This window comes from Condylura cristata, unplaced genomic scaffold, assembly GCF_000260355.1.
Source record: "Condylura cristata isolate star-nosed mole 26May11 unplaced genomic scaffold, ConCri1.0 scaffold00006, whole genome shotgun sequence".
Taxonomy (NCBI): Eukaryota; Metazoa; Chordata; class Mammalia; order Eulipotyphla; family Talpidae; genus Condylura; species Condylura cristata.
The window spans coordinates 26,836,265-26,860,568 of record NW_004567107.1 but is presented as its reverse complement, the minus strand read 5'-3'; the positions used below and the strand labels follow the sequence as shown (position 1 = coordinate 26,860,568).

The window sequence follows — 24,304 nt, the reverse complement described above, 5'->3', positions numbered from 1 at the left end:
GCAGAGGGTGCACACCCCCCAGCTGCGTGCTCTGCGTGGGGGGACCGGGCCGTGCCCACGCCTGGGCAGCGAGGTACCATCAGACCGGCCGAAGGCCCCCGGGGCGAGGCTGCGGGCCTCCCGGGCCTGGCCTCGCGCGACCAGGCCCGGCTGTGCCTGAGGCACCGCTGAGCGGCTGCCTCCGGCGCGGTTGTTCTGCGCCTTGGAGTTTGCCAGGGCTCGGCTGGGTAGCTGCTGCTGGCCGGCGCTCCAAACCGCCGGCCTCCCAGTCCAGGGGCTGTGCAGCTTCCTGCCTCCTGTGCTCCCAGCTGTAGCCACGGTCCCCTCTCCTTTCCCCTCCCTCTCTTGACTGTTTCCCTAAAGTTTTTCCCTTTCAAACACTTAGGAAAGAAGCTCGCTCGCCCCTTGTTAGCATGTGTCTCAGTGATAAATCTGTCCCCGCGGATCCAGAAGAGATAGCAGAAGCAGAAATGAAAGAGCCGGAGATGAACCGCCTTCTCTGCCTCTAGAAACCCATTTTGAATTCTGAGCCGAGGCCCGCATGGTTCAGTCTGTGCCCCTCGCCCCTTTCTCTGACTTTCTCTCTCCCTCCTTCATACTGTAAATGCTTTTGTTGTCCAGACACTTACAGGCAACCATTTAACCCTCCTGGACCTAGTCTCAAAAGAGGAAAGGCTCTGAGATGAGGAAAAGCTTCTGAGTTTTACTGCCCGTTTTCCAATGAGAGAATTCTACAGATTGTGACTCCCTCGACCGCATCTCCTTGGATGCGATGTTGGTCACTGAACCCATTTCCTTTTCATGTTTACTGACTCTTATGTCAAAACCACAATGGGATAAAATAAACAGCCACATGCTAGGAGTGCCTCTAAGTACAGCCGTGTGAATGAGGGTACAGCTAAATTGCTGACTAGATCATTTTAATAAACCATTATCCTCAGTCATTCCCCACATGTAGTCGCCAACCGGGGGCTGAGCAGATGTAAAAACTACTAGTCGACAAGACACACGACTACAGTGCTAAACTGGCCCCAAGAGAGAGGTGTGGCTGAATTGGCAGCAGACACTTCAGTTGCCTCTTTGAGCTAAGCGCATGCGCTTTCATTCCTACAATCAGCAGTGCTAGGCACTGGAAATTCAATAATGAAGATATAGTCCTGGGCTATACAGGAAATACAGAAAAACAGGAACCAAGGATTTCCTGTCCTGACTTTCGGATTGCAGAGGAAGAAAAGAAAGAGGAAGAGAAGGTAATAATATCACCTCCCTAGCTAAGGCTTAGGTCCCCACGTCCACTGTTTCCATACATCTTGACAGTCTTGAGTAAAATCAGACCTATTACACAAACCTGTTTTTACAACTTCAGTTTTGTCCAATACCTTCCTTGCCCACCAGCCCTACAAGAAAAAGAGCAGGCAAGCCATTTAATCCAGAAATCAAAGAAACCTACTAAGGCTGCTTTGCAGGCTAGGAAGAAACAAGAAAGATCAGGCCAGTCCCTGTTGCCACTTCACTTTGCCTGTTAAAGTGTACAAAAGGATGGACTGTGTTCATGTGTGCTATGACCTTGGTCTCAAATTTTCTATATCTGCTTACAATGATGAGGAAGAGACATGAGCATCATGTCTGTAGGTAACCAGACGTTTAAGAGGGTAGGAACATAGCCTAAGTGATGGGTGGTGAGAAGAAATCAGAATAGAGAGTTAGAAGACCAGATCACGAACAGTCTTGAATACAGGTCTGAAGCATTTGAACTTAACTGTCCAGTAACTAAAAGGAGAGAGTTTAGTGGGAAAATGACAATCAGATTGGATTTTAGAAAGGCTACTCTAATCCAGAAAATGGATTAAATAGGGGAACAAGTAGAAGAGCAATAAAACTGACTAAAAAATTGTTAGGCAAGAGATGAAAGTGAGGCAGATATGGCAGCAGTTAGAGCACTATTAAAATAGTAGAATCAAAAGGCATAGCTATTTTAGAAGATGGGACTGACTCAAGGGTAATACAAATTTTTGGCTTGGGCTACTGGTTGATGAGGGTACCATCCCTGAATACAGGAAATACAGGAGAGGAACAGAAACCTCAGGTCCAGGCTAAATCACTTCTGTGACCCTCACCTAATCCATATATAGCAGAAGGGTTGGGCTAGTCACTACTATATGGTTATTAGTATCCTTATGAGATTGGGATACTAATCCCAAGGACTTGCAAAGGAAAGGTGAGAGAGTAGAACTGCCTATTTCACCTCTTCCTCCCTCCCCCAACCCCTGATTTCTTAGTAGTAGCAAAGCACACATTATTTTTTTTTAGTCATTTTTTTTTTTAAAGATTTATTTATTTATTTATACAGAACTGGGGTACAGGCCAGAGATGTGGAGGGTGAGAGGATTCACCAGAGACAGAGTGGGGAGCAGAACAGGCAGATCAACGAAGTACACTGCTGAGGGGAGCAGTGGGCGGGTCAGGAGAGGTCTGCCACGCCATGTGGTCACCTCTGGGGCAGGCGGGGATCGAACTCATGTGGAAGTGGCTTAAGCTTCTTCTTAGTGCTGTGCTTTAACCCGCTGCGCCACCAGGGAGGGCCCTTTTTAGTCATTTTTAAGTGTGCCATTCAATGGCATTATTAACTGCTGCCTTAATCAGCTCAGGATGCATTAACAAAATACAATAGACTGGGCAGTTTGGTGGCACACAATGTGTGTATGTGTTTGTGTTGGTAGTACCAGAGGCTAGAAGTATAAGATCAAGGTACCAACGTGGTTGGTTTCTAGGGAAAGCACTCTTTCTGATGTAGTAGATTTCTTACTGTGGTCTCACATAGTAGTGGGAAAGACATCAATCCTTCTAGTATCTCTAACTATATGGACACTAAATCTGATCTTGAGGGCCCCATCCCCATGACCTCAAAACCTAATTATCTCCACAAAGCACCAAATTCAAATACTATCACATAGGGCATAGTTAGGGTTTCAACATGTGGGAATGAGGAGGGTGTCAAAAGACAACTCAGTACACAGCAACTACATTCACAATGTTGTTCACTAATGCCACCATCTATTTCCAGAAATTTTCCATCATCTCAAACAGAACTCTATACCAGTTAAAGAATAACTCCCTCTTTCTCCCTTCCTCCCAACCCCTGGTACCTCTATATATTTTCTGTCTCTATGATTTTTGTCTAGTCTAGTCACCTCATTAATGTTTGACTTTTTGTGTTGTTTTTATCATTTAGCACAATGTTTTCAAGGTTCATCTATACTGTAACATATTAATAAAGCTGAGCAGTATTTCATTGTGTGTGTGTGTGTATATATATATATATATATATATATATATATATATATATATAGCCACATTTTCCCTATCCATTTATCCATTATTGGATATTTATGTTGCTTCCATTTTTTGACATCATGAATTATACTTCTATGAACATTGGTGTAATCAAAGTCCTCGCTTTCATTTTTTAAAATTCCACCCACAGGCCCTCCCTGGTGGCGCCGTGGGTTAAAGCACTGCACTAAGAAGCTTAAGCCACTTCCGCATGAGTTCAAACCCTGCCTGCCCCGGAGGTGACCCACATGGCGCAGCAGACCTCTCCTGACCCGCCCGCTGCTCCCCTCAGCAGTGTACTTCATCGATCTGCCTGTTCTGCTCCCCACTCTGTCTCTGGTGAATCCTCTCACCCTCCGCATCTCTGGTCTGTACCCCAGTTCTATATGAATAAATAAATAAATCTTTAAAAATAATAATAATAAATAAATAAATAAAATAAAATTCCACCCAGGAGTGGAATTGCTGTATCATATGGCATTTTTCCACTTCTCATCAATACTTGTGATTTTCCATTTATTATTATTTTTTTGTCCATAGCAGCCATGAGTGGTATCTCACTGTGGTTTTGATTTGCCTTTCCTATTTTACTTTCAAACCCATCATATCTGTTACTTGTATCTGTCTTCCAATTTGGTTTATAAAATTCAGGGACTATTACACTTTTAATAGTATGCAAAACCAAGAACAAGATAGTCTCAGCTGTACCACAGATTAACACTATTCAGCTTTAGCAAAAAAAGAACTTCAGACAAGGTTGAGCTCTACGGCAGTCACAACCCCACCCAGCAAAGGTAGCAAAGGCAAATGGAAGGGACTCAGCAGGAGATGATGAATTTAGCCACCAATAATATGCAACTAGACATCACAAATACCTTGGAGAGCATTGAAGGTTTCCCTGATACACTGAGGGACTTATACTGCAGGAAATGGTTAGGGCAAAATAACATATGCTGACCATTTTTCTCACTGTTGTAACACTAATTAGCCTGAGTTTCAAATTTCCTTAGACTAGATTCCTGAAGTATAGAATTGCTAGGTCAATGTTTTTAAAGGTTTTACTTTCTAGAAAAATAATAAAAATTTGCTTTTACTTAAATATAAGAGATGAACTTGATCCTTCCCCTTACCTGCAAGGTGTCTGGCATGGGTTTCACTTATTGATTGAATGACTTCTCTCTTTTATTGAAATTCTCCAATTTAATTCCCCTTTTCTACCATAACAAAGCATTCCAATGTGTTTAGCAAATATTCTTTTGTTTGTAGATATTTAATTATTATTTTATAATTGTGTGTATAATTTTATGTGTGTATTTAAGTGCATGAATTTTTTTCCTTATGTAAATAATATTATTGTTAATATATACATATTTTTCTTTTTTTTTTTCCTTCCTTGCAACTATGTGGTTTTAGGATCTGGTCCATTGCTTCTAACTACTACATATTATGACATCTACCACATTTGCCTAAGATTTCATAATGGGAACCCAAATTGTCCCCAACTCCCCACAACCAATATCAATGCTGCCATGCATTCTTCATACATGCCCCTTATGGGACAACTGTGAGAATTCCTTTGGGTTATATGTCCAGTACAGAATAGAATATTGTATACCTTTTTCTCTTTTATATAATTTTCATTTTCATTAAAAAAATTTTATTGAAGTAACATTGCTTTACAACATTAGATAGATACAGATGGATCAGGTTTATAACATTATATATCAACATCTATATATACTATATTATGTTCAACACCAAAAGTCTGATTCCCACAATTTTAATTTTTTTATTACTGATAAGGAAAAATGTGTTTCTTTAACCACTACTTTCTTCCTGGGGTTTTATGATCACATCTTACCCCTGTGCTCCATTGCTTCTATAAAGACTAATTTAGTTTGTAATTGAGTGTTAACACATTGAATAAATGTGATACATGGGTTCACATGAGTCTATAGTGATACTCAAAGAGAGAGAGAAGAAAAAAATCATTTGCCACCAATGAAAATACTGTGATGCTAGCTTCATTGTCAGGAAATTGGTAATTAAAGAGAAAGAATGGAACATTTAACCTGCCATTTTAGGAAGAAATGAGTTCATCCCCCTTGGTAAGAGAAAACTCTTCATTACAGAAGAATGTCAGCTAATAAATGTAGGATTGATAGAACTAGAAAATCACCATTTTGCAATCTCCAATGAGATAACTGATTTAGCCAAGGATCATCAGTGAATGTTAAACTATTAAAAAAGAAAGAAAGAAAGAAATATGACCTACCTTTGTATCTATTTTCCACCACTCACGTGCCCTACAACACTTCCAATTTGCCTTCTGCTCCCACCATTCTATTGAAATTGCAATACCTGAAGGACGGTGATTTCTCAATTGCTCAAACAACCGCCTTTTCTCATCCTCCATGATCTTTTTATGGTATTTGACTTTAGAGGTCACCTCCAACCTTCCATTTCTTGTAGCTCTCATCCACAAAGACAGGTTACCTATTGCTCTATAATAAGTAACCTAATACTTAGTGGCTCACAACAATATTTATTACTGTTTCCTCATGATTCCTTGGGTAGACTTGATTCAGTTAGTGGTTTTTGGAATCTCTCCCAAGGTTGCAATGAGAGGGTGGCTTGGGTGGGAATGATCTGAATGATCTGAAAGTTCAACTGGATTAGGTGAGGTCAGTGTGTTCTGCTAATTTAGACCTTGACCCACCACAGGTTCAAATCCCATAAAGCCTTTTCCTACAAAAAAGGAATTTGTAGACAAACTCTCAGATAAAGAAGCAGAGAGAAGCAAATCTTTATTTAGAGAGTAAAGTTTATTTAGAGTGTAACAGGGGAGGTTCCAGGTTCCCTGCCCCACCCAGCTGAGCAAGGAGAAAAATCTGGAGAGGAGACTGAAGGTAGAAGCTGGATAGGGAGCCAGAAGAAGCCTGGGGGAGGCACATGATGCAGAGAGATATGTGAAGAAGCTTTGTCTTATTGTTTGGTCCTGGACTGGTTGAAACAGATGTGGGTGAGAGATTCATGGTGAGGTTCACTGTGGCAGCATTTATCTTGATTTCAATATTGTTCTTTTCCTCCCAGACTTGCCTGGCCATTCCTGACCCTTTTCTATGGATCTCTGCTGGAAGGTGGTGAGCTTTCAGGCCTTTCTTTGGGCCAACCCCTTATGGATAGACTTTTACCCACGAGGGGATGGGTAACTTTGGGTGTTTGATTTAGAAACTATATTTATGTTTGCTGTATTGCACACTGATTATATTAAAGTTCCTATCCATTAAAGGTCTTATATATTTATTTTGTCTTGATGCAGCAGATGGCAGAACCTATTTAGAGCAGGCAGGTTTGGGAGTTCAACCGTATCCCTCTCCCTACCCAAGAGGGGCAAAATATGCCTAATGGCTCTGTGTCTAGGGGATATTTAAACCTTTTTTTCTCTGTTCTAAAATCTCATCACCCTACATTGTGACTGGCTCTTTCTCCTAGTGGCTAAGCTTCTCTGGGCAGATGTGTCCATTTTCCCAGGTCTTTTTCTTTTTTTAAAGATTTATTTATTTGTGCATAAAGAACTGGGGTACAGACCAGACGTGCAGGAACCATGGGAGAATTCAACAGAGAAGAATGGGGACCAGAACAGGCAGATTGATAAGTACACAGCTGAGGGTAGCAGCAGGCAGTTCAGGAGAGGTCTGCCACGCCATGTGAATCACCTTACCTCCAGGGCCTGGAATCAAACTTGCACTGAAGCGGCCATGGCCAGCTTTGCAGTGCTGTGCTTCAACCCATTGCACCACCAGGGAGGGCACCCTTTTTTCTTTTTTTAAAAGATTTTATTCATTTTATTTTTGAGTAGAAGAACTGGGGTGTAGGCCAGAGGTTTGGGGGATGAGAGGATCCACTAGAGACAGAGTGGGGAGCAGAGCAGGCAGATTTACTGAAATACAATGCTAAAGGGAGTAGAGGGGCAAGACAGGAGAGGTTCCTTGGCCATGAGTGGAATTCAGGCCATTGCAGTGATAGACTTAACTAAGACTTAACTCCTAGGCTACCAGGGAGGGCCATTTCTCCACCACTTATCTTAGAATTTCTCCTTTTACTTCCCCCTGCGGCCAAGATCCCGTAAAATTTACTGCCCCAAGTTAGCCTTAAATTTACTGCCCCAAGTTAGCTTTAAAATTTACTGCCCTTGGGCCCTCCTTGAGGGCACAATGGGTTAAAACACAGCACTGTGAAGCTATCAGCAGCCACTGCAGCAGGAGTACCATCCCAGGCCAGGGAGCTGACCCTCATGAAGCAGCAGACCTCTCCTGTCCCTCTGTTGCTCCCCTCAACAGTATATTTCAGTCAGTAACCCTGTGCTGTTCCCCACTCTGTCTCTGGTGAATCCTCTCACCTCATCACACCTCTGGCCCATTCTTGTATGCATAAATAAATAGATCTTTTAAAAAATGTTATACTACTCTCATCAGCCCTTCTGGATTTCTTTGCTTTTACTTCAGAAGCTTTTTAACTCTCCCTAAGCCCCTGCCTGTCCTGTCCCTGAAGCTGCCTAATTAACCCTAACTTGCCATAGAACTCACAGGCTTCCAAGAGGCCAGGAGTGACATGTCACTCACTTGTCTGGTGTTTAGGCTGAAAGGGCTGGAACAGCTGCAGTTAGCAGGGTATCCCTTCCTCTCCCTATGTAGCTGGCTTGGACTTCCTAACAGCATGATGATCTCAGGATAGTTACAGATCTTACAAGCTAACTGGCTTCCCTGAAAGTAAATGTTCCAAGTGTCCTAAATGAAAACTGCAAGACTTCTTAAGAGACAAGTAATGTTTTCTTTCTCACCCAAAATGCACCATATCCACTATTTACAGCATTGATTTCTTTAAGGAGGGAAAAGAACCCAAAGACCCTCCCAAAGCTAAGTGTAAAGCTCATCCATATTTATATTATTTCACTTTAATTATGTATTCAATCCACAGTAATTGGAATTCAATTTTGTATACAATCTAAAAGTAATTTTGAAATACCTTTATCAAGTCTTTCAAAAACATTTAATTTGGTTTTCATAGAACCAGGAGCTACCTTTCTTTTCCACTTGTGTTTTGGTAGTTTGCTTAATATTTAGTTAAATAACACAACTGAATTAATTAATACAACTACCACAAACAGGTTTGGAAACAAAAGTACCAGAAAGCAGCCTATTAGTTGTGAGAGTTCGGAGAGTTCTATACACAGAGGCATAAGCTGGTATATTTTGCACAGGGAATGGAAAGTATTGGTTAATCTGATTGATTAGCTAGAAGATTTGCTAATGAATATTTTATTGAATCTTTTGAACTGGAAGTACCATAAACTACATAGAATTTATTGATTACTGTAACCCCAAGTCTGGGGTGGATTTGGCATGTCTTGATTCAGGGGCTCAGATGATGTCATCAGCTCCCAATCTTCCTTCATCTCTCAGCTGTGCTCACCACCATGTTGGCTCCATACTAGATTCCATATGGTGGCAAGCTGGTGATGGCAGCTCCTGGCACAGAAGAGAGAACATCCCTCTCAGACTGTACTCCTTACAGCAATCCTAGCAAAAGGCTCACTGCTCTTCATTCGCTAAAATTTGATGTGTCTACACCTCTGTACCCATCTGTGACCAGGGCAGTAAATATGACGACCTGAATAAATAGGACTGAGTTCCATTCCCTGCCCCCACACCAAGCCTAACCTAACCCTATCAATAGAGAAGAATTACCTCAGAGTTTTCCATTATGCTATTAGAGGAATTTATGCCTGAAGTAATGATTGAAGGAAGGACTATGTGAGCTTGAGGGCAAGAATAAAATCTTTTTCCTCCCTATATTCCCACATACTCGCACAAACACAGCACAATCCCTGCACATAGCAGGCATTGCTTATTGTGAACTAAAAATCACAAGCATCTTTTTCTTCATTTACTGTGCACCTTCTGGCAGTTTATAGATGACTGGCCCTTGGTGTGCAAAGTGCCAGTCCCCATTTGCCTGAATTTTGTTATCTTTTGATGTCTCCTGCTGTCAAAAGCCCTCAAAGCATAGGTTTCAATGGGGTTTGGACTCAAAGACCCACAGAGCTGAGCTCCATATAGAATCCAGAGTCAAATCTTTTCTTTCCTTCACAAGTCTCACATATATAATATGCTGGTTATGGTGAGGGCGCAGTTTTAATTTCATCTTCTGGGCTTGTACTAAGGTCACTTTTAAAGACTCTCCTTGGGTCTTTCCCCTCTCCCTGCCCTGCGGTCCCCCTCCCCCTAGCCCCTCTCTTCCCTGCAGCCACAGCTGCCTGGCTCCAGGGCACTCAGACGGCACTGTCGCCTAGGCAACCCAGAAGGGGGCTTCAATCTACCAACTCCCCAGAGAGGCTGGGCTGGCCCTGAGCCAGGAAGAGGCAGGGGGCAGGGGACCTGACTGGCCCAGCACAGTATGTGCTGGGAAGTAAACAGACCACTGGTGTGCTGCCTGGCATAAGAGACAGGAACGTCAAGGGTGTGATTGAGTGTTGTGCAAGCAAACCGCCAAGGATCTTGGCCAGTTAAGAGAATGAGAATGGGACAGCAGAAAGAGGGCCAGATATGTCTGGTGTTCAGATCTGTAGTGTCAAGGTTAAACGGCTGAGGCTCTGTATTAGTTTCCCGGGACTGTGGTAACGAAGTATTATAAACTGGATGGCTTAAAGCAATAGACATTTATTGTTCCAGTTTGGGAGGCTAGAAGTCCCAGATCTACACGCTGGCAAGGCCACGCACATTTCCTCCTCCCCTTTGAAACCTGCAGGGAACCTGACTCTTCCTAGCTTCTGTGGTTTACTGGCAATGCTTAGTGTTCTTTGACTTGCAGCTGCATAACTCCCATCTTTGTAGTCACATGGAATTCTTCCTTTTTTCCCCCTTTATGCCAACAACTTCCTATAGGGACACCAGTCATATTGCATTAGGGACCCATCCTGCTTTAGTATGACTTCATCATAACTGAGTATATGTGTTATGGCCCTATTCCCAAGCAAGGTCACATTGTTATGGACAAACAATAGGCATAACGGGGCACAATTCAACTCATAACAGGCTGCCAGATAGGCAAGAAATGATGGGAACGATGATTTTAAAAATTCTAGTAGGGTAAGACGAGAACCTGAAAAGGTTATTTGGCTGTACTAGTGAAGGCCAAAACACCAGACTGAGAAACATGACTTTCATTTAGCAGAAGGAGCATCATAAAGAGTCTCAGAGCAGGTAGCAATATGACTACCTGTGTAGCTACCTGTGATACACAGAGGCTTTGTCTTTGGTTGCTTTTTTATTTTTTAGTACTAGCAGAATAAACCACCGCTTACTCCATAGTTCCCAAACTTCCAATTTAAGCCATAGTTAAAACATGACAAAAGCTTACAAAGTGAATAGCAGAGTTAGTTGCATTTCAGAAGACTACCATTTGTCATTTTTGTCAGCTGACGCTGTCTCAGTTAAATGAAGAAAATAAAGAGTACTTTCATCTCACAGAATTGTTGAGAGATTAATGAAGATTATCTATCTATCTATAAGAATGATACCTGACAAATTTAGAACTCACTAGATGTTCACAATTATTACGCAAAGATGGACAGTTCATTTGTCTAAAGAAGGCAGAGAAAGCAGTTACTGATAGTGCTAGTTAGACTTCAGATCCTAAAACTATTGCCCATATTCCTTTCCTCCAGGAACACCAGTGTCTCATATCTGCACAACACTTTTCAACATTCAAAGTACCCTGATTTCCATTCTCCTCTCTATGTTACCCTTACAATAATCTTGTGAGGACTTAGGGCTTTTATTACTGTCTCTACCTTGCAGGTGAGAAACATAGTCACAGATAGGTTAAATCAGTTGCTTTCAACATCTTTTTCTTCTTGGAAACATAACAGATATGTTCAGATGGACACACTCCTATAAATATAATTCCTGCTATGTCTTCATCCCTTTTTCTCCCACTGGGAAGCATTTGATGTTGTGCAGCTTTAAGAAGGTGAAGTTGAACTACATGTAATTGATATGGAAAGATGTCCTTGATGTTTATGAAAAATGTCAGATTGCAATTTTACTACTTATAGTAGCATTCTATGTATGTTTTCACATGCATAAAATTGTCAGCAGGACTACCAAGAAACTGTTAACCATGGTTACACCTGGAATTGAAAATGAGAGGTATTAGAGTAGATAGAGGGAGCTCACACTTACTTTACACAATTTTAAAACAAGCATGCATTATTTTTATAATGAAATTTTAATTCAGTTTTGAAAATATTATAAAACATTCAGAATGCAAACAACATTATTGTATGTATACCTTGAATCTGCTCTGATTTTATTCAAGGAAGTCATTCATGAATATGCATGGAGTATCTCAGGAGGGATATTTAAGAATCTGATAACCATGGTTGCCTCTAAAGCTGATGACCATGGTTGCCTCTCAAGAGGAAACTGGGGGACTTGGTATTTGGAATCAGGGGAGAGAAGAAAACAGACTATTTACTATGTACTCTTTTATAAGATTTAATTTTTTAACCAAATCTATGTATTATGAATTCAAATGAATTAAAACAAAATTATTAAAAGCTTCAGTGGTTTATAATTACCAGTGAATAATGTGTAACTCACCTTGTGACTGATCACAACATATCAACGCTTCCCACTGCACTAGATATTAAACAGAAGACTGAGATCCAAACTCAGGACATCTGATGCCAAGTCCATGACTTTTCATGTACTATCACTGGCCAGTGCAGTTGCTCTCAAAAGACATAGCCAAAAAGTTGTGACTGTGGAGTTAACTCCCCAACCAACCTTTAATCAATTACATTTATATTGTTTCACCTACTTTCTTTATTTTCCCACTGAGATATAACTTACATATACTAAAGTATATATATAGATATCAAATGTTCATCTCAATGAATTTTTGTATATGTTTACCCGAGCAACCTCCACTGAGTTCAAAGTACAAACAATATCACTTTTCTGGAAAGTTCCTTTGAGCCCCTTCCTGTAGTTACCACCTCCTAATGTCCTTTCCTGACACATATAGCCATTGATTAACTTTCCTGTTTTTGAATTTCACAAAAACGGAACCATATAGTATCTATTCTTTGTGCCTAACTTTTTTATTTAACACTATTTCATGAGACTTATTCATGTTGATTGTGGCAGTTTGTTCCTGCCAGCAGTGGAAGTACTAATATACATATATTTAACTTTATGTATACTACCATACAGTTGTCCAAACTAATTACACAATATATACGCCTACCTTCAATATAAAAAAAAAGTCCTGAAACTGGGAGAAACCAAGGGGTACTCAAGAACCCCAAAGTGTTAAGAGAAAAATAATTTACCTGTTCTAAGGGTCTGCTCACCCATGCACACAAAAGTAAAGCAGACTCTTACTATGCTCACAGACCTTTAATTGGTGTGAAGTTCAAAGGGCATAGAGGAGCTAGAAGAAGAAATTTAAAATAATAGACTCCTGTCCCCTCATGGACAAATGCCCAGCAAAGCAAGCTGGGCAGAAAGTCGGGTGGCTGAGGTCCACAAACTTGCCAGGATTCCAAGTCACCTCCATGTGGGGAACCAGAAAAAAGGGGTTAGGCAGGTTCCAGAATCCTGGGACAGAAGAAGAGACTTAAAATTCACAATGTACCATATAATCCACCACAAGGTCTAGACAATGGCTGTCATTGTCCTGCCCATCTGCCAAGGCATTAAAGTCCCAGAAGCAGCCTCCCCATGTGACTCCTTTCCCTCCCAGTTCAAACATATATCCACCTAGCTTCTTCTTTTTTCCCAGGTGTCTCCATTCAGAAATTCCAGTTCATGCCTGGAAGTCATAGTCATAGGAGTCTAAGGTGTCTGAGATGTCACAACATGGAAGTTGGCAGCAGGAAAAATTGCACTAGTTCCTGAAGCCACAGTGATATTCTTCCCTCTTGTGTGGTGACACATTCTGTAACAGTTTCAATTGTTCCATATCCTCACCCACACTTGGTATTGTCAATCTTTTTAATTTGAGTCATTCTGGAGGGAATTTTCAACTCTGTTTTGACCTCCTCCTAGGTGCCTGGTTCCCCACCTTCTCAGTCCATGGCTGTGACAGCTCCTCAATGAACTCTTCAGGCTACTGACCAATTCTTCCTTCCCCTTCCTTCCAGTCTGCCATGAGCCTAACCCTTGATTGAATCTTAGTGCTCACCCAAATAATCTGATGTCTGTTACAGACTGGGACCTTAATGCTTATCACATACAGGTCTTTCCGCAATCATAAACGATCCACATAACCCAGCAGAGACTGAGACCTAATCATAGCTGCAGGGTGGACTGGACGCTGATCACATCCACAGTCTGAGCCATGACAGCACAGCAGAACGAGCTCTAATCAATGCAAGTTGACCAGTGGACCTGTTCACAAACTGACCTGATCCAAACTCATATTGGTAAATACAAGTTTAACTAGTAAATGCACGTAGATCAGCATAATGGTAGAAATTATTAGAAAACTTGGCATTACAAGGACAAAATGTATTGTGAAGAGAACTACAATTGTTACAGCTCCTCCTCAAATCTCTTCAAATTTTGTGATTGAATTTTGCTAAGTTAGGCAAAGAGACTATAATCAACTCTACCCTGATATGTTGTGAAGAACAGGCTAGAGGCGGGGGAGTGGCTCAAGGAAGCCTAAAGCTGAGCTAGCCCTACAGATGGTGGTGGAAAGATGGTAACCTTCTTCCTGTCCTCACAAGATGGCAGGTTTATTTTAAGGGTGTTTTTAACAGCTTTAAAAAAAAAATGGATTCAAAGAACACTGGGGGAAGCCTCAGATTTTTGGGTTTCTGCCCATGGTGCCTTTTTTTTTTTTTTTAAACAATGGTATTTGACTCCCAGTGAGATTTGTTCCTTCATCACATTCTTATCATATTGCTTTTCACATATCCCTCCCTGCAGTGGCTGTTGGGAAGGAAAAAAGAACCAGAGTCTTGGAGAATGAATGCTTACAGGTTCTGTTTGCCCTTCACCTGCTAATCAGCAGCAAGCTGAGAACGTAATTTTCCACTTTTCTTATGCCCTTGAGAAAAATCTTGATTTCACCCTTAATGTGTGGAGAAGTGTGCCTAAATGAACTGTATCCAGTAAAGGATGGCTGAAGCAACCCTCACAAGATTTTTCTTTCCTTGACAAAAATTCTGACTGGTTTGAAATTTCTAATTTCCTAACCATTTACCAGGAAGACAACTTGTGTGAAGGGGTCAGGGGCATGTATTCCAGGCTCTGTACTGAGAGTCAAGAGGCATGGATAGTTCTGCCACCATATGTGGCCTGATCCAAATTCCTTTCTCTCTCCATTTATAATAATGACATTGAAGTGCAGCTTTCTGTAATATCTTTTGTATACTTTATCTCATGTAATCCGTATGAGATTCCCAAAGAAATGAGAACTATTATTACTCCCCTTTTTTATAAAAAAGAGATAATATGAAATTTACAGAAAGGAAGACTAGACCCAGGAAATAGAGTATTTAAGAAGTTTTGTTTTAGTTGAATGGGGCCTTTATAATTTGTCATTAGGCCCTCCCTGGTGGCGCAGTGGGTTAAAGCGCAGCACTAAGAAGCTAAAGCCACCTCTGCATGAGTTCGATTCCCGCCTGCCCCGGAGGTGACCACATGGCACAGCAGACCTCTCCTGACCCGCCCACTGCTCCCCTCAGCAATGTACTTCGTAGATCTGCCTGTTCTTCTCCCAACCCTCTCCGGTGAAGCCTCTCGCTGCCCCTGAGCATCTGGCCTGTACTCCAGTTCTGTATGCACAAATAAATAAATCTTTTAAAAAAATTGTCATTAATTCTCTTTGCTAAACATTTATTAGGCATCTCATGTGCTATTTTCTTATGCCATTTGCTGTTTTTGACTCAAAGAACAGCAATGTTTTTAGAACTAATCTTTCAGTTACTTTATAAAGATCAACATGTCAGGTGATGGGTATATGTATAAAGGGTTTCCCTTCCTTCTCTTAGGACAAATTTGGGTTAATTTTATAGTTCTGTCCCTCTGGAAGTCTATACAGGTACAATATCAACTATAGTATTAGACAGTTTTGCTTATGATAAAAATAACCCCTGATAGGCAAAGTGCTTTGTGGGCCAGGATATGTAAGTACCTGGTGGGAAAACATGGCTTTGGACCTTCCTAAGTGCAGTGATTTTATAAACAGGCTCTGAATCTGAAAGCTATGTCCACAGGATAGATGTTGATTCCAATTTTGGACAGGATGTTTCTAAAACTAAGGGTGTTATCACATTAACTGATGTGATCTTGTCTCCTTGTATCTGAGTTTTCACCTGAGGGGTCAAAATTGACTAATCACTGCATTACTATAAGAACTCATGTGGCAAAGAAGTACACTGCTATTGTGCTGACATGTTGCTTATTATCTTGGAATCTTGTGAGTTAATTTAACTCCAAATGATTCATGGTAATTGAGAAATATCTAGATGAGCCTAAGGACCACCTGATTGTAGACATTTCAGCAGCAAATGCAGGTCAAGTAGTTTTGAAGACAGGATTCCAGTCCTGCTTTTTCTGATTCTAGAACCATGCTTCTCAATCTTGGCTACATATTGGACAAGCCAAAATGATATTGGAATCATATGCCACAATGGACAGAAAAAAACACTGCTACATATAACATGGATAAATCTCACTTATGTAAATATGAAGTCAGACCAAAAAAAAGAGTATAGAACAGATAATTCCATTTATTTGAAGTACAAAAACAGATAAACCTAGCCACAATCATGGTTATTATGGAAGAATGGGTATTGTATTGGAAGGAACACAAAGAAGCCTTGTAGGGAGCTATAAATATTCTATATTTTGATCTATGTGGTAGTAACAAAGGTGGGTGTTGATATACAAAAAAGATGTGAAGACAGAGTCATTCAGGAAATTCATCAGCAGAAAGGTAGGTTTGTGAGGTGCTTAAATTGAGATCAAGCAAATCTGGGTATATTGGCCAAGTTACATCTTCTGAGAAAGCTCCCATTGAGTCTGCAGGGTAGAGTGTGTGATTTGCCTGGTATGATAAGTGAACAGTATTTCAATTTTAGAGACACAAGATTCTGAGAACAAAAGAAGTAGAGGCATGGGACCTAAAAGTTCATCTTCCAAGAGAAGTAGTCTTAGGTAGCAACCAAAATAGAAAAATGCCATGTCAGGACCTATTAATATAAAAGAGGGCAGGTAATAGCTTGTGAATATCAAGTTAGCTTTGGAAATGGTGTTCCACTTGTTATGTATCTCTCTTCTCCCCTCATCTTCTTTGTAAGAGGTTTAATTATAGAGGGATTTTTAAAATTAATATATATATATCAGGCCTTATTTTAGTTGGCTTAGATCCCAGACAATAAATCCTGTCAGAGTAACTTCAGAGAGGAATGAGGACCAGTGAAAGGGAATTCTCTCCACCTTGTTTGAAAATTATTTATTTAGATTTGTTGCTATATGAAGCCAACCCTAATTCTGATATACTAAACTACTTTTAAACTAAAAGTGTACAAAAGAACAATTAGCTCAAAGAGTTGGGCACCTATTGCTATTATTCTCTAGCCTGGCATATTGTATCTTCTATGTAAAACTTCCTCCACATTCTTTAGGAAAATTCAATCAGTTCCTCCTTGGTTCTTCTGCAGGACTTTTTTTATTTAGCTAGGATTACACCTACCAAGTTGGGTCTTTGACAGGTCCAGGACAAGCACATGTATGAGAGTGTTTAAATGGGGAGGGCATTTTGTTGCTGTCCAGGGTCCTGAACCTTTAAAGCTCACTAAGACACGTAGTCTTTGAGTCACTAATTCCACTTGACAATCTCAGGTCTCTCCAAACTATTCTGATGAGGCAAGGAAGATGCAGTTGCAAGAAGTAACAGTAAGAGCTGAGATACTAACAAACAGAAATCAGGGTTTATTCAGAGCATAGCCACTAAGAGGAAGCCAGGGAGGAAAAAATGAAAAAAAAATTTTTTTTGACAATTTCAAATATTGTCATCAGCATTCACAAAGATTGACAGTGAAAATTAAGTCATAAATTTGCATTTAAGTGATGCAGACTTGTGAAAATATTGATAGGAACAATTATATTGTGCACACAGGAAAGTAAGAGAAAGTAGATAACATCATCCAGATAGAGATAGCAGAAGATATGCTCTTCATGGAATTTACATAAATTCATTACTGAACTTATATCACACTGAATTTTCAATCTTGATAGTTTGTGTTTTTTTAAAAAAATAGTACCACCCGATAATTTGTACTGTGTTTAATGTTTTACAATTCGTACAGCTGATTTCCTGTACTTTTTAAAATGATCTACCAAATTTTTACTTTGTTGTAGGAAACAATTTCTGTCCCCCAAACTTGGAGAAGAGATGTTCCACCCATATTTTCCTCTGCCTTGCAACCTATCTCAGTTGCCCACTCTATGTTTGCCTTGGCTAACTAAGTGATTTCCTCCTCATAAGGTTCAGACAGAACTCCCGATTCAGTTTCATGTTAGGTGCTTAAAAAGGCATTATCTCAGTTAATCCTCTCAACATCCCACAATATCAGTATAAGTATTCTCATTACAATAAAATTCATGTCATGGTTCTTTGAGGCTGTTTTTTTATTTGAATTGTCAGAATAAATGAGGAATAATTTACACATGTCAAGGGTCTATTCCAATTCACCTGTCTTCCCAAACAGCCTATGAAAGCTTTGAAGTCATGAACCATATCTTATTCTTCACTATATTTTCAGTAATATCTAGCATAGTTTCTGACACTTAGTAGAGGATCAAAAGTATCTTTAGAATAAATGTGAATGAATGGAAATGTACAATATTGCATTTAAATAAAGTGTAGTTACGAGCAATAATAGGTCAAAGCTATTTAAAGAAATCTCAGAATAGCCTTAACTGTGGTGAAAAAAATTAGAAAACATCCTACATACCATTCTACTATAAGAAACTAGACATTCCTGAATATTAAAACAGGAAGCAGAAATAGTGAAATAATTCACCTTCTCATCCAGGTATCACCCCTGTAACAAGCCAAAATGATTCAACTGATTATAATGAATAAAGGGGTAAGCTCCACTATCTTCTACTTACCTTTCTTTCTTTTCCTCTCATTTGTCCTTCTACCTCTCCTTCCCTTTCCCCTTTTCAAACATTTACTGAGATCCTATACCATTAACTATCAGGATCTCAGCTTCTGCCTTCACAGAATTTACTTTCTAGTCAAGAACAAAAAAACTAGCAGTATATCTAAACATAGTGATAACATCTGATTTTGCACAATAACATCAAACCTATAATTTTTCTCAGAGCCGCTCTCATACCCAACATGAACCCCATCTAGGAAGACTTCCCTGATCTTAGCTCCCGAACACAGAAGCAACAAAAATTATTTTCCTCCATCTAGAAGTACTCATTGAATCTGGCTGACCAACAGCAGCAGCAAGGTTTTCCTCTGGAACCAAAATCTAGGAAACTCTTAAAATATCCAAAATCATCCAAAAGCTACTAGAAAGAAAGTTTGAAACAACTAGAAGGGATCTTTATAACTGTTCCAGTCCAAACTCCATAACTTTTAGGTATGGAAGCTGGAGTTTAGAGAAGTGGGAAGATCTACCTCTGGTCACATAAGTCAGTGCAAGTGCCAGGAACAGAGCACAGGTTTAGTATTTCCTGTTAAGTACTTCTGCTAATTTCCACTATTTCTAAAAGCCCACAGGGCCAATGTGAATAAGCACAAACTGTTCTTGAGCAGCTCAAACAGCACAGCACCCTTAGCACTCTGCATGCAGCAACCCTAACCCTGGTTTCATCTACATACTCCTGAGGTTATTTGAAATAGTTGAAATGTTTAAAGTCAGTCATAAGTATATCTTTATTTTATTAGGAAAAATAAAAAACACATCTAACTTTAACTTTATGAATAGGGATATTATTTAGTGACCTGAAGGGTTTCTTTAAGTTAAAAAGGTGAATAAATTTGGACCCTCCTTGGTGGTGCAAGGGGTTAAAGCACAGCACGATGAAGCTGTCTGCAGTCACTGCATGAGTTCAGTCCCTGGCCAGGGAGGTGACCACATGGCATGGCAGACCTCTCCTGCCCCACCCGCTGCTCCTCTCAGCAGTGTGTTTCTATCAATCTGCCTGTTCTTCTCCCCTCTCTGTCTCAGGTGAATCCTCTCACCCCTCACACTTCTGGCCTGTACCCCAGTTCTTGTATAAATAAATAAATAAATACATAAATATTTTAAAAAGGCGAATATTAAAATATAAGTTAAAAAGTAGTGCTACTGGTATGAACTTGTACTAAAAGTCATGAAATTAGTATACAACTTACCAAGCTTTAGAAAACATTGTTTTCTTTGACATCCTCCAGGAGCAGATAAAGGACTTTGATAAATTTACTCACACATAACTTTATGAGAAGACAGAGTATCTTAACGTCAAAGTGATGACTGAAGAGTTGGATATTATACATTTAGCAGAAACAGATTAAAAGTGTACAAGAGAGAATATTTATTTAAGAATTACAGAGGCAACTAGATGAGAGATTTAGTCCATTTAGTCCTGAGTTTTGGTATGTCACAATGATATTTTTAAATATGAACTTAGATTAGTAAGAGGTCAGGTAGAAATCCTGTGACCTCTTTTCCTATAGTTGAATGTGAACATTTATTAGAAGAGCTAGGTTCAAGTTCTATTTCTTCCACTTCCTAGCTTCTGCTCTCTTCCAAGTCACTTACCCCCTCTGAAATTAAAAAAAATTAAATTGTGTTGTAAGGAATAACTATTAGAATATAAAATGTCTTGAAAGGAGAATAAAGGATTAAAAGAGTAAGAAAAAAGAATAATGATGAAGGAGGAGGCCAGCTTGGAGGGGCTGTAAGAAGAATGGGAGCTTGTGAAATTATCTCAGATCTTATGTGCTGAAATAGTCATTCTTGTCACAAGCTGCTAGATTTTCTTCTTATGAAAACATTTCTAAGGTGACAGATGAATATATTTTTAAAATTTTCCTGAAACATAACACTCCAACAGGATGTGTTAGAGAAATGCCAAGAAAAGAAGACAGAAGGAGGTAAAGTCTTTGGTTGTTGAGGCTATAAAGTGATTTATGCATAGGTCTATGGAGGCAGAATCCTCGCCTCCTCCAGGAAGCCTTCCTGACCGCCTAGATAGAACCTACTGTTTCCTCCTTGGACCCCGTGCTATACTTAAACATTATCTACTAGGGAGGTGCAATGATTTGGGAACTTCTTTGTCATTCCCATTAGATAATAAACCCCATGTCTTATTTACCTTCTGTATTCCTAGCTGCTCCTATGGAACCCAACACATATGGAATGTTTGGTTAATGTTGAGCAAATAAACCTCAGTCAAGGACTTAAAGCCATCATGTCCTTTGAGAAATAAAGGGTGGTCCAGAGAACATTTAACCCAGAGATCATTTTGGTGAGACATACTTACTGTTGTCTAGTACTTGTGGGTCTATCTTGGGGAAGTGTACTTGAAATGGGCTCTACTTGGTCATCAAGGCACGAAAAAGAACTAATAAAGGAGGTCTTGCCTTACTATAAGGAACTCTTACCATCAGCTAGCTGGCCAGCAATGACTTGGCCTATCTCAATGAGAGCAAGAGTGGATTTCAACAGAGACTAGATACCCCTTTTCAATGTTCAGACACTGTATTAGATGATATCTGTAGTTTGCCTGTATTCTGCCTCTTAATGAGTCTCTTCTCTTTTGCGTTTATGGTTTCAGGATAATTGAGAATATCTCTCCACTGGGTAACTTCATCCATTCTTAGAACCACAGAACTCAGAGCTGGATGGAACCTCAGAATTCTTTTGGTCTAATGCTTCCTTTGAATCATTCTATGATGAAAAAACCAAGTCAAATAACTTAAGGAAGAAAGCCCCCAGATCTCCAGGGTGCTCTTCATTGCTGACCAAGACACAGTGTCATTGTGTCTGAACAATATGATTTTCTTCCTTTCCTTATATATGTCACACAGTATTGTAGTAGGTATCTCTATTCCCCATTCTCTCACTTCAGAATGAAAACTGAAAGAATGACTCTGAAGAATTAGTACAGATTTATCATAATGAAAATGTCATCATTCCTTTTGTTGTTAAGTTTCACTTATTTATGCATAAAGAACTGGGGTATAGGCCAGAGGTGCAAGGGCAATGAGAGGATTCACCAGAGACATAGTGGGGAGCAGAACAGGCAGGGTAGGAGCAGCAGGTGAGGCAGGGGAGGTCTGCCAAGCCATGTGGGACACCAGGGATTGCACACATGCTGAGATGGCTATGGCAAGCCTCATAATGCTGTGCTTTAACCCAGTGCACCACCAGAGAAGGCAAAAGAATGCCATCATTCTTTTGATAAACCATATGCATAGTACTTAGGGCTATGAGCTTAGAGCAGAATGCACAGTCCAAATGCAACAGAATGTACTTTTCATGAGCCCTGGTGCAGGGCTATTTTCAATTTTCAATTTATGCCGATGACAAGGGATTGAAATTTGGGGGTCAGAGAAACCTGGGTTCTAGTAATTCACCTTTTTAGTGTGACAATGACCAAGTTAATTAGTTCCTTGAGCCCTAGTTGCCTAATTTTTAATATGAAAATAATTATACCTCCCTTTCAGGGGAGTGGTAAGGCTTGAGTAAAATAAATAAATAAAGAAAGAACACAAACAACTATAGAGCTTTTGGCTCTTCTGGTCTTGGAGGATCCTGCGATGGGCTGGGTCTTTGGCTCCAGCTCCAGTGAGGGAGGCAGTAGTAGTCTTGGCCATGTTTGAGCAGATGAGAGCAAACCTGGGCAGATTGTTCAAGGGTATCAACAGGTACAACCTGAGAACCTGGCCTCCTGAGGCCTATGTGGAGATGCAAGCCAAGGAGAATGCCTGTGATCTGGCAGCCAACCACTGCCCTGAAGCTGTACCAGTTCAATCCAGCTTTCTTGCAGACCACTCTCTGCCCAGATCCTGCTGAAAGGCCCTCACCAACCTGTTCCACGCTGACTTTATGCTGTGCAAGTGCATGACAGAACAAGCACATGAAAAAAGAGTGGTCTGTCTGACAGATTTTGTACCTCAGAGACCTGTTGGACACCTGCCACTTCCAGGTTTTCTGGCAAGCCCTGGATGAAAATTTGTACCTCTTGGAAGGTATAACTGGCTTGGAAGACTCTGTTCCAAAATTTATATGCCATGTTGTGGGCATCATTTATCAGAACATTGATTGCTGGCTGCTGGCAAAGATGCTTGGGGATCTGAAGGTATGGATGAGCAAGTACAGCTGAAGTGCTGGCCAGTTGGGCCGGATCCTTATCTGTTTCCAAGGCATTCAGCCCAAGAATATGGTGAAGATCATCTTTGACAATGTGTCTATCATCATCTTCTCTTTTCAGTAGCTGTGCAGATATTTAATAAACATTTGTTGATTTGGGGGGAGGAAGCTTTCAGTGCATTACCATAATAAACACTCAACTAATTTTTTAAAAAGCACCCCTAATCTTTTTGTTTTTCCTCTCAGAGAAAAAGCAAAACAAAACAAAACAAGATAATCAATATTCCAGCCTCTTTCCTTTCTCTGGGGAACAATCCCACTCGATCCCAGCACCTGTCCCCATGAAGACTTCCTCACCCACTAACCAGAGATAACATTGCATAGTCACGTCCCTCTATGAGTTTGTTTCTCCATCTGTAAATGAAGGCAGGAAAATGAATGTCTACTTTCTATTTTTAGCAATCCGTGATCACATGTATTATCTTAATTTTGTAATGTAAAGAAATAAAGGACTTTAAAAACAACTGGAATGCTAAATTTCCTCTCTGCTTTGACATTGAGTCTGAGGATCTAAATGACCCTCTCTCTCTCTCCCACTCACTGTTCCCTTCATCCATCTTACCCTCTACATCTGGCTTTAGAATACGGTGCTCAACAAGATTATATCATGCAGGTCAGAGGACTGTAAGAAATGAGTTTCACCTCTGGACCCCCAAGTAAGAACCAGTCCCAGAAATCACTGTAGGAAAACCCACAATAGATATAGTTGCCTCACTTCACCAGAGTTCTATTTATCTTTTAAACTTGAGCACTTTCCTTTCTTTTTCACTGTTCTCCCTGAGAACATTTCTTTATGATTTCATGGTGTCATCCCCATCCTGTACCCAATTTCCTTTTTGGGAAATCTAGCAGTTGAGTTACAGAACCATAGTCTTAAAAATATGCAAACTGGATAATTAAAAAAAAAAAAACAAACAAGTTTCCACAAAAACCTTGCAATAAGCCAGGTTATTATTCCTTATTCTGGCCTCTTTTTTTCCCCCCCTCAAGAGTCAAGTTGTCTAAGCTTTTCTGAGCAAATGATGCTAATTTTATCTTTTCTTCCATGGCCCTTTTTAATAGAGACCATGAGCTCATTACCCTCAAGATTACAGTTTTTTAAAAGAAGACAAAATTTAATAATTAACAATACTGTATATGAAAAGTCATTTCTGACTTCTATGGGAAAAATCTAGTTATACAAGATCAGTAACAGTGAGGCCATGTTTACTCCGGACAACAATTGACTGGATCTGGGCAGCAGCTGCCTCCTTAGGACATGGACTATCCAACTGAGCAGCATCTTTTCCTCTCATATGTCACCTAACCCTCAAGGTCACTATCAGTTTTAAATTGTTAAACACAGCCCTTAACTACAGCCTAATCCCTGTAGACAAATGAGCATATGACTCCAGAAATAGATTGTAACTGTAATCATCTGTGAATCAACAATCTTACAGAATTATTTGCAGTCAATTAGAAAAAAGTTTAAGTGCAATTAATGAGATTATGAAAGTGTCTGGACCT

At 40.1% G+C, this 24,304-nt stretch overlaps 1 pseudogene; it reads left to right on the top strand.

The window, feature by feature from the left end:
- Positions 1-22,862, top strand: part of LOC101624699 — a 23,888-nt pseudogene extending 1,026 nt beyond the window's left edge.
- Positions 22,863-24,304: the final 1,442 nt, after the last annotated feature.